The following is a 12,623-nucleotide window of genomic DNA, read 5'->3' on the forward strand; positions in this document are numbered from 1 at the left end:
AAGAAAGGGTTATGGGGAGCGGGCAGGAATTTGGACATGAGTCTAGGTTCGGATCGGTCATGGCCCTGTGGGTAGTGGAGCGGGCCCAGGGGCCGTGTAGCCTGATCCTGCTCCTATTTCGTGTGTCTAATTCTGTTAGATTCAGGAGATGGTTCTGTGATAGTAGATTGGCGGTTAGGATCAGATCAGCCATGATCTTATTGAATGGCGGAGCAGGCTCGAGGGGCCGATTGGCCTACTCCTGCTCCTATTTCTTCTGTTCTTATGTTGACAGGATGTTTCCCCTGGCTGGGGAGTCTAGAACCAGGGGTCACAGTCTTAGAATAAGGGGTCGGCCATTCAGGACTGAGATGAGGAGAAATTTCTTCACTGAGAGGGTGGTGAATCTTTGGAATTCTCTACCCCAGAGGGCTGTGGAGGCTCAGTCGTTGAGTATATTCAAGATTATAGATTGATAGATTTTTGAATATTAAGGGAATCAAGAGATATAGGGATAGTTCAGGAAAGTGGAGATAAGGTAGATGATCAGCATGATCTCATTGAATGGCGGAGCAGGCTTGAAGGGCCAAATGGCCGACTCCTGCTCCTATTTCTTACGTTCTTATGTTCGATGTCCCTGTAGCGCTGCTGGTAAGTATTAACACCGTGTGAAAAAAATGGTGGATTTGGTGACGTCCACGCAGACTTAATGTCACCATGGCCAACTTTGACCCTAGCGCTGAGTTCAGCGCTGGGTCATAACCACGCCAGGGAAATCCAGTGTGCAAACAAACTGACAGAGGCGGTGTCAGCACCTCTTAAAGGGACACACACATCTTTCAGTAAAGTTTGCATTTAAGATTTTGGACATTTTTTTTGATTTTATTGAAGTAGTGCCTTACTGCAATAGATGTTAAAAGTTTTTTTTAGTATGTAGGGAGTGCTGCTAGATGCTTGCAAGGCCTTGGATGGTAAAGGAAAGCCTCTGAGAAAACAGAAAATGCTGCAAATTCTCATCAGGTCAGGCAGCATCCGTGGAGAGAGAAACAGAGTTCACATCTCAGGTCGAGATGCTGCCTGACCTGATGAGTATTTCCAGCATATTATGCAGTCATTTCAGATTTATAGCATTCACTCGCAGAGGGAAGAGGAAGACACAAAAGAGGAAGAAGCAGAAGAGGAGGAAGCAGATGGAAGGATGCATCCCAGACAGCCCTTTTGTGGCCGGGATATCTGGGATGGAATCATCCACCTGCAGTCCCAGTAACCACAACCACAATTCCCTTTTCAACATTAGTTCCACACCTTACCTTCCCTCTGTTATTGACAATCACAGCGTCCTCTTGGCCACAATGCTGAAATAAAAGCCACCACAAAGCAAACTTTCCAATCCAACTTTAAACATCTATCCATCCAATATGAAATCAAGAAATCACATCACCCATATGCATTCTCTTAGTGACTATCTTGTGTGTGCCTTTGCCTATCCTACTGATGTCACGCAGTGCTTCCCCAGTGGCTGCAGCATGGTTGGTGGAAGGCTGCTGACTTTCAGTGGAGGACACTGCAAATGGCCTTGCTGGTCGAGCTTGAGGAGCTGGTGGCTGGGAGTGTCAAATCAATTGTCTTCTTCTTCTTCTTCATTCTGCTCTCCCTCTTCTTGGTCAACCACTGGCTGGGAAGGCTGCATTTTTTGGGTGTGTGAAATGAGGAATGCACAAGGGTGGAGTTGTGGTGAGGGGAGGGTGGGAAAGCAAGAGAAGGAGGATACCAGCATCTTGTATCTTATCAACCTCGCCGCTGGCCAAGGACTCAGCCATGCCCCTGCTAAGGCCTGCACCATCTCCTCCAAAGGGGTGAGTTGCAGCTAGGAATGGGTGATGTGCCTTGTGATTGGTACAGATTGTTGGTGGGTGAGTGATTGGTGTGGGGAGCCGTGCATTGAGCAGTGTGTGAGGCTAGTGATGCAGTTGGTAGGAGACGGCCTTTGAAGGTGCATTCTCAGACCTTGACCAGTGGTCTGAGGTCATGAATCTTCTTTGGGCACTGGAGCCAGGTGGTGGGGGTAACACAGCTGTCAGTGATGTAGTCCCACATCGCTCTTTCTTGAGGGCCTCCTGGCCCCTGTGGGTAGAGGATCTCTCTTGCAGTGTTGACTCCCTGCATAAAGCTGGAGTGCTGTGTGCGAGGCCTTGGGAGCTGCTTCCCTGGCTGCTGAGCCATTTGTGTTAGTGCTGAAGTACGTTTCCCATTTTTTGAGGTTCGGAAGGGAATTCAGCTTTAACTGGTGAAGAATCCCATTTGGGACTACTTTTTAATGGTAATTTTTTTATTGAAAGTCAGTAAGAGCTGAAAGCTGCATTTTTTCACTGCATTGTCATTTTTATTAATTCTGAATGCACTGTCCCTTTAATTCATAGCCCCTTTAATTGTCTACAATGCCCTGAGAACTCCACAGCCTCGCTCCCACAGGCTGTAAGAAGCAGCAATGTTGACTGTGGATGGGAACTTTGGGTCGAAGGCCTCCATTAATGCCACCAGGAGGGCGTTGCATGGTAAGTTAGCGCTACGCTACACATCGCCAACCCCCCCTGAATTTTTGACCGGTAGTGCTGTGGCCATTTTCAGCAGCCGTTAACTCCAGTTGCCAGTGACACCGGTAATTCTCTTGGCGTACACAAATTTTTCCCCCCATCAGCTCTCACTGATTCATATCGGTACAGGTTCTCTGACATCAGTGACATATTGGTACAGGTTATCATTTTAAATGACTCATATTAGTAAAGGTTATTAGCTCTCACTGACTCATTGGTAAAAGTTATCAGCTCTCTCTGACTTTCGTATTGCAAAAATCTTCAGAATTATCACAGACCCACATCTGCAAGCTCTTTGAGGCTCCTGTACTCACAGACTCTGGCTGAGGTGAACATCTGTTCAGTCTTCCTGATGGTAAAATAAAAAGAGCAATTCCATATGTTCTCCTCAGGGTCATATTTCCAAAAGTTGGAGACATAGATTGTAAAACTGATTTATCGGCCATTTTTCAGGACTCCAAATAATAATCCGTAGAAGGGTAATTTGCTTTTTTTACATTAAAAGCAGCCAAAAGGATGCAAGTTCATTGTGACAAAAATAAAATGTGAACAAATCACAGTGAGGTTTGATGGAATTGCATTAACTTTCAAAGGTGCTGGTACTTCAAAAGAACAGATAAAGCATTCCCTTTGGTCTCAAAGTACAAATCATGCAGGACTAAGGCAATGTTGTGTTAAAAACCTGGAAAAGAAAAGAATTATGCCTCTCTGGTAGGGACTGCATCTTCGAAGACACCATTCTCCACAGAGAAGCACACATTCCACCCAAGTCTGCACTTCGTGTTTTCCTTCACATGACCCAAACAGTCTAATCTCACTCTCCTGCACACTCCCTTTAATATTCCTCTTTTCCAAGTAGCTCTTTAATTTCCTTTTAAGAGAATTCATGGACTCTGCTTCAATAACAGTTTGTGGTGGAAAATACCATGTTCTAATCAGCCTAAAGCAATGTCTTTTTCTAACCTCCCCTTTCATTCTTTTTGTGATTATCTTAAATTTGTGCTTCATGTAATTATTTTTTTGAATGTCTCCAGGAACTGGCTCACTCCAGCATGTGTGCAGGATGCACAATGAAGAAAGCGATCTTCACATCTCCAAATAGATGCAGGAGTAGTTCAACACACGCAAATTGGCTGCCACGTTTCCTACATTACAACAGTGACTACATTTCAAAAGTACTTGACTGGCTGTAAAGAGCTTAGGGATGTCCTGAGGTCATGAAAGGCGCAATATAAATGCAAGTCTTTCTTTATTTTAATATGCATTAATGACCTGGATTTGGGCATGGGGGGCACCATTTCAAAGTTTGCAGATTGCAGAAACTTGGAAATGTCGTAAACAATGAGGAGGGTAGGAGCAGACTTTAGGAGGACATAGAAACATAGAAACATAGAAGATAGGAGCAGGAGTAGGCCATTCGGCCCCTCGAGCCTGCTCCGCCATTCAATGCGATCATGGCTGATCATCCAAACTCAGTACCCTGTCCATGCCTTCTCCCCATATCCCTTGATCCCTTTAGCCTTAAGAAATATATCTAACTCCTTCTTGAATATATTTAATGAATTGGCCTTAACTGCCGTCTGTGGTAGAGAATTCCACAGGTTCACCACTCTCTGGGTGAAGAAATTCCTCCTCATCTCTGTCCTAAATGGCTTACCCCTTATCGTTAGACTGTGACCCCTGGTTCTGGACTCCCCGCCATCGGGAACATTCTTCCTGCATCTAGTCTGTCCAGTCCTGTCTGAATTTTATAAGTTTCAATGAGATCCCCTCATTCGTCTAAACTCCAACGAGTATAAGCCTAATTGACCCAATCTCTCCTCATACGTCATTCCTGCCATCCCAGGTATCAGCCTGGTGAATCTTCCCTGCACTCCTTCCATGGCAAGAACATCCTGGACATAGCCAGACTGGTGAAAGGGGCAGGCACATGGCAGGTGAAGTCTGTATGACTCTATAAGCAGGAATCATGAAGAATAACTCCTCTTTTCCCCCATGGCTCATTACCTGTGGGCAGAGACAAAATATTGAAGAAGACACAAGTAACATTGGTGAACCCTGTCCCTCTTCTGCTCGTCCGATGGCGTCTTCAAGAGCAGTTTGATCTAATTTGAAGCTTGCATTCTTGAGGCCATTTGGAAAGCATAGAATCATAGAATGGTTACCGCACAGAAGGAGGCCATTCGGCCTGTCGAGCCCGTACCGGCTCTCTGCAAGAGCACTTCAGCTAGTCCCACTGCCCCGCCCTTTCCCCGTAGCCCTGCAAATTCTTTCCCTTCAGGTACTTAGCCAACTCCCTTTTGAAAGCCATGATTGAATCTGCCTCCACCACCCTTTCAGGCAGTGCATTCCAGATCATAACTACTCGCTGCGTAAAATCTGCCATTGGCTGACGTTTCTTTTTAACAATTATTTTCTTTAACATGATCAATAGCCACAAAACCAATGTTTTGGTTCACAATACTTTTCAAAACATTTTAAAAAATAACTTTCTGTGATGCTCGATTTGGAATTCAGACCTGGAGAACACTGGAAGCGAGAATAAATTTAAAATTAGAGCAAAGGAAAAAAGGCTTACATTTATATCGCGCCTTTCATGACCTCAGGATATCTCAAAGCACATACAGTCAATGAGGTACTTTTTGAAAAGTAGCCACTGTTGTAGAAAAATAGCCACTCCTTCCGCTATGTGGTTGCAGTGTGTACTACCTATAGGATGCACTGCAGCAACTTGCCAAGGCTACTTCAGCAGCACCTCCCAAACCTGTGACCTCCACCACCTAGAAGGACAAGGGCATAGGTATATATAAGAGCTATATACTCAGTGGAACATATTTTGGCTGGTTTGATATGTTGCAATTTTTTGTTTTAATTTTGGATGTTGCAGAATAATTACAGTTTTATTTTACGTGACTGACTTGTGTCCAGAAATGCCCAGATCTGGGCAGATGAACAAACCTGGGCACTGCAGAAAGAACTCTTCCACTTACCCAGTAGAATCTGTTGCGAAAAACAATCCCCGAGTCAGAACTCTGCTATGCAAATGCATGAAAAGCAGCTTCTGATATGGGGGACACATTCGATAAGGGCTGAAGATGTTAACTACAGAATTTTTCAAGATTTATCTATGAAACACTTCCAGGACAAAGCAGTACACTTGATCATCACCTCATCCACTTGCTTAAAAAATATCCACTCCTTCCACCATTAGCACACCGTGGCTGCAGTGTGTACCATCTACAAGATGCACTGCAGCAAATTGCCAAGGCTTCTTCAGCAGCACCTCCCAAACCTGCGACCTCTACCACCTAGAAGGACAAGAGCAGCAGGTATATAGAAACACCATCACCTCCAAGTTCCCCTCCAAGTCACACACCATCCAGATGTGGACATTTACCATGATTCCATCCTTGCTAGGTCTCAATCCTGGAACTCTCTACCTAACAGGAATGTGGGAGCATCTTCACCACGCGGACTGCAGCGATTCAAGACAGTGGCTCACCTACCAATTTGTCAAGGGCAGCTAGGGATGAGCAACACATGCCGGCCTTGCCAATGACACCCATATCCTGAGAATTAATTTATAAAAACATTCCCACCCCAGCAATAAACGCTTAGGCCGGAATTTTGCCGGCGCTCAGGGGGCGGGTTTGGAGGCGGGACATCCGGCAAAATCGCAAAGATTGACAATTTTTGGCTGATCAGAGAGAGCTAGTATGGATTTGCAAAGTGTAGGTGATGCCTGACAAACCTGAAGAGGTGATTAAAGTAGTGGACAGGGGAATGTCTATGGATGTTATTTATATGGACTTCCAGAAGGCATTTGATAAAGTCCCTTATAAGAGACTGTTAGCTAAAGCTGAAGCTCATGGAATTGAGGGCAAATTATTGACCTGGTTAGGAGACTGGCTGAGGGGCAGGAGACAGGCAGTAGGGATAATGGGCAGGTACTCTAACTGGCAGGATGTGATTAGTGGTGTCCCGAAAGGATCTGTGTTGTGTCCTCAACTATTCACCGTATTTATTAACCACTTAGATGATGGGATGGAAAGCAACATATCCATGTTTGCTGATGACACAAAGATAGGTGGCATTGTAAGCAGTGTAGATGGAAGCATAAAATTACAAAGAGATATTAATAGATTAAGTGAATGGACAAAACTGTGGCAAATGAATTTCAATATAGGCAGAGTGAGGTCATCCACTTTGGACCTAAAAAGGATAGAGCAGGGTACTTTCTAAATGGTGAAAAGCTAAAAACAGTGGAGGACCAAAGAGACTTGGGGGTTCGGGTACATAGATCATTAAAATGTCATGAACAGGTACAGAAAATAATCAAAAAGGCTAACAGAATGCTGGCCTTTATATCTAGAGGACCAGAATACAAGGGGTAGAAGCTATGCTGCAGCTATACTAAGCCCTGGTTAGACCACACCTGGAGTACTGTGTTTGGTTCTGGGCACCACACTTTAGGAAGGCTATATTGGCCTTGGAGGGAGTGCAGCGTAGGCTTACCAGAATGATGCCTAGACTCCAAAGGTTAAATTACAAGGACAGACTCAAACTAGGGTTATATTTCTGGAATTTAGAAGGTTAAGGGGTGATTTGATCGAAGTAGTCAAGATATTAAGAGGAACAGATAGGGTAGATAGAGAGAAACTACTTCGGCTGGTTGGGGAGTCTAGGACTGGGGGGGCATAGTCTAAAAATTAGAGCCAGACCTTTCAGGAGTGAAGTTAGGAAATACTTCTACACACAAAGGGTGGTAGAAGATTGGAACTCTCTTCTGCAAACCGCGATTGATGCAAGACCAATTATTAATTTGAAATCTGAGATTAGTAGATTTTTGTTAACCAAAGGTATTAAAGGATATTGGGCAAAGGCGGGTATATGGAGTTAGGTCAAAGATCAGCCATGATCTCATCGAATGGCAGAACAGGCTCGAGGGATTAAATGGCCTACTCCTGTTCCTATCTTCCTAATAAAGGTCATTTATTTTGTTTTCACAACTTCAAGATGTCCTAAAGCACTATACAGCCAATTAAGTACTTTTTTGAAGTGTAGTCACTGTTCTGTAATGTGGGAAATGCGGCAGCCAATTTGCATACAGCAAGGTCCCACACACAGCTATGTGGTAACAACCAGATAATCTGTTTTTGAGTGATATTGGTTGAGTGATAAATATTGGCCAAGACGCGGCAGAGATTTTTTTATGTCCACCTGAGAGGGCAGACGGGGCCTCAGTTTAACATCTCATCTGAAAGATGGCATCTCCGACAGTGCATCACTCCCTCAGTACTGCAGCAAAGTGTCAGCCTAGATTATGTGCTCAAGTCTCTAGACTGGGATTTGAACCCACAACCTTCTGACCTCGGAGGTGAGAGTGCTTCCACTGAGCCACAGCTGACACCCATATACATATTTATCAGGGGGAAAGAGGAAAAGTCTCAGAGGTGGTTCAGCTTATCTGAACGCTGATTACTTAAGCGTTGCCTCTCTGGTGAGTTAAGGAACATCGCATAGTTATAGTGCAAGTACTAGAAAAGAAGTGCTAACAATGCAAAGCGCTTCCCCCTTCTATAGCTTAATATTTTAATGTTTAATTCTCCTGAGTATTAGAACAAATATAATTCCTTTACACCAAATCACGTCTGTCTGTGGACCTCTCGGTCTCAGCTGGGCGCCTGCATTCTTTTCAGTTTCTGAATGCTGACCCAAAGCTGTCAGCCTTTAAATAATTTGGTGGCCCCTGAGAATTGATTTTTATACAATTCAAAACCAGATTTGTTTCATTCTTAACAAGAGAAATAAACATTTTAGGAAAAGAGGCTGTTAGGCACAACAAGCCTTGTTGATGGAGCTGGGCCCCACCTTTTCCTCATATCCCTCAATCCCTACTCTCCAGAAACACATATAATTGTTCCTAGAATCCAGTTATACTGAACACTTCAATGCCCTGTGTTATGTGCTTCAATTGCTTCAAGCTTTAAGTGGGCAAGTTAATCACTGGTTAGACCTCAACTGGAGCATTTTATCCAATTCTGGGCACCACACTTTAGGAAGGATGTCAAATCCTTTGAGAGGTTGCAGAGGAGATTTACCAGAATGATACCAGCAATGAGGGACTTCAGTTATGTGGAGAGACTAGAGAAGCTGGGATTGTTCTCCTTATAGCAGAGAAGTTTAAGAGAAAATGTAATAGAGGTGTTCAAAATTATATGGGGTTTTAATAGAGTAAATAAGGAGAAATTGTTTTCACTGGCAGAGTATTACTTCAAATCAAACAGCAGAAGTAGTAATAGACACGCAGGAGGGCATTAGTTTATGCTAAGGCATAAAATTATTTTGGAAAGGAAAATCTTAAAAGAAAGAAAAATCCTAAGACATATATATGCAACTATTTTTAACAAGGTCAGATCTAAGACAGATAATTGAAAACATACCACGAGAGGAAATGCTAATGCTCCTGTACGCTGTGCTAAACAGGCTGTATTTAATTAACATGTCTGGATTTGTACCTAACAACCAAAAATAGTCAGATCAAAATCTCATCAGTCCAAACTGCTGTTCTTCAAACATGTCCCGTGTATTGCACTTTTCACTCCAGGATTCCAAAATTCCAATTTTCACTAAAAATGGAGGTGAGGCCTACTACTTTTGCTGATTGCAAAATGCTAATGGAACATAGATCTGCAAAACATCTCAGAATAGAAACATAGAGAAATAGGAGCGGGAGTAGGCCATTCGGCCCTTTGAGCCTGCTCCGCCATTCAATATGATCATGGCTGATCCTCTATCTCAATACCATATTCCGGCGCTCTCCCCATACCCCTTGATGCCTTTCCATAAATCCTTTCATGTGTCAATGTGCTGACCAGTAAGGGGGAATTCCCTGCTTCCTGGGCTACAGTCCCACCTGTCAGATGACCATGATCCTTTCCATCTGCAGAGATCCTTCCTGTTCTGGAGTGAAAGCTGGAGGTGCTGATCTACATTCAGTCCCAGCTGTTTTAATGCCAGGACCGCTGAAACGATGTTCATGCTCAATGCACTGACCTGTTTTTCAATTGGGTGCATTATCCAGCAAGGCAGGCATCAATGTTAAGATTGAGAGACAGCTTCAGGGGGTGCAACAGCCTCCACACTACAAAGGTGCTCTTGACATTCTACCACTGAGAAGTCATCATAAGAACATAAGAACCTTTATAAACTGAGATAAGCCACTAGGCCCAAAATGTCTCTTCCTTTTTGATAGATCATCTCCACCTATTCATCTTTCAATGCATCTCTCAATCCCTTCTCAATGTACCCCTCTATCTCGCAATCCCTCTCAATATACCCCTCCATCTCGCAATCCCTCTCAATGTACCCCTCCATCTCGCAATCCCTCTCAATGTACCCCTCCATCTCGCAATCCCTCTCAATGTACCCCTCCGTCTCGCAATCCCTCTCAATGTACCCCTCCATCTCGCAATCCCTCTCAATATATCCCTCCATCTCTCAATCCCTCTCAATGTACCCCTCCATCTCTCAATCCCTCTCAATGTACCCCTCCATCTCGCAATCCCTTCTCAATGTACCCCTCCATCTCGCAGTCCCTCTCAATGTACCCCTCCATCTCGCAATCCCTACTCAATGTATCCCTCCATCTCGCAATCCCTACTCAATGTATCCCTCCATCTCGCAATCCCTTCTCAATGTATCTCTCAATCACTCTCAATGTATCTCTCAATGCCTCTCAACGTTTCTCTCAATCCCTCTCAATGTGTCTCTCAATCCCTCTCAATGTATCTCTCAATCCCTCTCAATGTATCTCTCAATCCCTTCTCTCTCCAGAATCAAGCTTGGTTCACTCTTGGACTAAGATATAGGGTACATTTTGGAAGGCAGCACCCAGCATGGAGCCCGACAGGAGCTTACTGTTAGTCACTAAGAGGGCCAATTAAGAAAGCATATCTGGGTTCTTCCTGGTCAGGACCCCAGCCTGGAGATTCTGGTGGGCCCCACGTCTGCCCCTAAGGTGATCTGTACGCTAGGTTCTTCTTGACACCCAGATCGCTGAGCGGAAAGGAGGCAAGAGGCAACAAAATTCCTGTTGTGGAAAGACAACCCTCGGCCCCGCCTCCCATGACATCAGGGGCCCTGTATGGGATGGACAAAAGTCCTTCCCAACTCAGGGCCCCAAACAAATTGGCTGCTACAAGTCTTCAATGCCAGTGATCTGGCATTTCCAAGTCCCGCTTAAATTTCTGTCTTCGCCAGGTCTCCAACATCCGATTTGTAAAGTTATTCTGCCAGTGTGTTTAAGGCTGCTTGGACCCAAAAGCTTTGATTCCCATCACCTATGCTATGGTTATCGCTGGAAAATGAAAACATTCTACTTACTCGCAGCTGCACTGTTAATTTATGCAGGTGGAGGGAAAACAATGGGCTGGATTTCGTGATTGGAGATGAGTTGGAGGCGGGACTGCTGCTTGTCGGGTCAATGTCCCGCCTCCAACATCTTCTGGCCAACCAGCGGGATTTTCCCAATTGATCTTGTTAAGCCCGCCCCGCGGGCTCAGCAGGCCAATTAGGGGGAAGTCACTGACAGAGCACGTCAACGTCTGACGTGCCATCTGTCAAGACTTCTTGAAAGAAGAAATGTCAGCGTTTGACAGCTCTGTGAAGCTGTCAGCCACTGACATTCTGTGTAGTTTGATGAGTCCTTGTGTTCAGGACTGACACTGCCACAGTCCTCAACTTCTCTCACTGAAGAAGACATTTCTGTCTTTCACTGGACTTCTCCTCTTGCCCATGGCCTTATGCTTCCCCATCTGATACTTCTGACCCTGGCCTTTCCTGCCTCGTACTACTTCACCATTCTCCCACTTTGCTACTCCCTGCCGCAGACTCCAAATTTACACTACCTGGCGCAGTCACCATCATCACAATTCCTCTACACAGCCCCAATCCTCACTGTCCCTGGCCTCATGGACTAATTTTGAATTGATCTAGGTAAGAGCTGGCATAGGAGCAATGGACCAAGTAGCCTCCTTGTGTGCTGTAAGTCTCTATAGTTCTGGAAAAGATTTAGCCATAAGATTGCGCATCTGAGCCAGCTAACGTGTAAGGCAAGATTTTGGGGTTATACTTAATAATAAAGAGAGTCGCTATCCTTTAACTAAGGGGGGGGGGAATGTGGCTTCTGAAAAGGACAGAAAACATCTTCCATTTGTAAAAAAAAAACTTCACTACATTTTAACAGAGCTGTAAAAGGTTTCTGAATAGCAATCAAGACAAATCCTCTTGGCCTGGAAATTGTGTTCAGAGGCCTGCCGTGGGCGAATGCCTCCGAACTGCAAGAAAACTCCACACCTGCCTGATGGCTGCGGAACTTTGAACACTCGCGCTCCTGGGCCTCCAGGCATATGCCTGCGTAAAGGCCCCCATATCCCAGGGGCGCAGGCGGTTCACAAGCCTCCCTGGGATCACGTGGGCCGGCCCAACTAATGACAAAGGGGGAATTCCTATTATGCTTATGGGGATTCCATTTATGTACGAAATCCCCATAAGCACATTAGGAATCACCTAAAAAATACAATTACACAACACTCAAATAAAAATAAATCATCACAGGTTCAAAATTAATTAAAATACCATTTAATTAAACATTTAAAATAAAAATTTAATTTTTGAAAAATAAATTTAAACATTTTTAAACGGGACAAAAATGATCTAAACTGGAATGTTTAAATGATTTTTAAAAAAACTTTTAACATTTATTTTAACCCTTACACTGGTAAAAGAAGGCCTTCTGCCTGCTTTAACCAGGCTTAGGGTTTGGTGGGTATTCGCTGGGCAGTAGTTGGGCAAATAGCCCAACTCTGCGCCAGCGAATGTCAATTTCCAGTGGATTTGTATGATTTGTCAAGCAGTCATTGGGCCTGTAAAATCCGAGCCCTTGTGTTCCAAATACCATGTAAGTTAACATGGTAACATTCAGAAAGTTAACATGCAGGTACAGCAAGCAATTAGGAAGGCAAATGGTATTTTAACCTTTATTGCAAG

General features: G+C 44.3%; 1 protein-coding gene across 1 annotated transcript in view; it reads right to left on the minus strand.

Annotated features, from left to right (window-relative positions):
* Positions 1 to 12,623, minus strand: part of LOC147124145 (A disintegrin and metalloproteinase with thrombospondin motifs 3-like) — a 463,277-nt gene that overhangs the window by 217,592 nt on the left and 233,062 nt on the right. The window lies entirely within an intron of this gene.

The sequence above is a fragment of the Somniosus microcephalus genome, chromosome 1 (genome assembly GCF_052327205.1).
Source record: "Somniosus microcephalus isolate GS21.2 chromosome 1, FLI_Smic_1.0, whole genome shotgun sequence".
Lineage (NCBI taxonomy): Eukaryota > Metazoa > Chordata > Chondrichthyes > Squaliformes > Somniosidae > Somniosus > Somniosus microcephalus.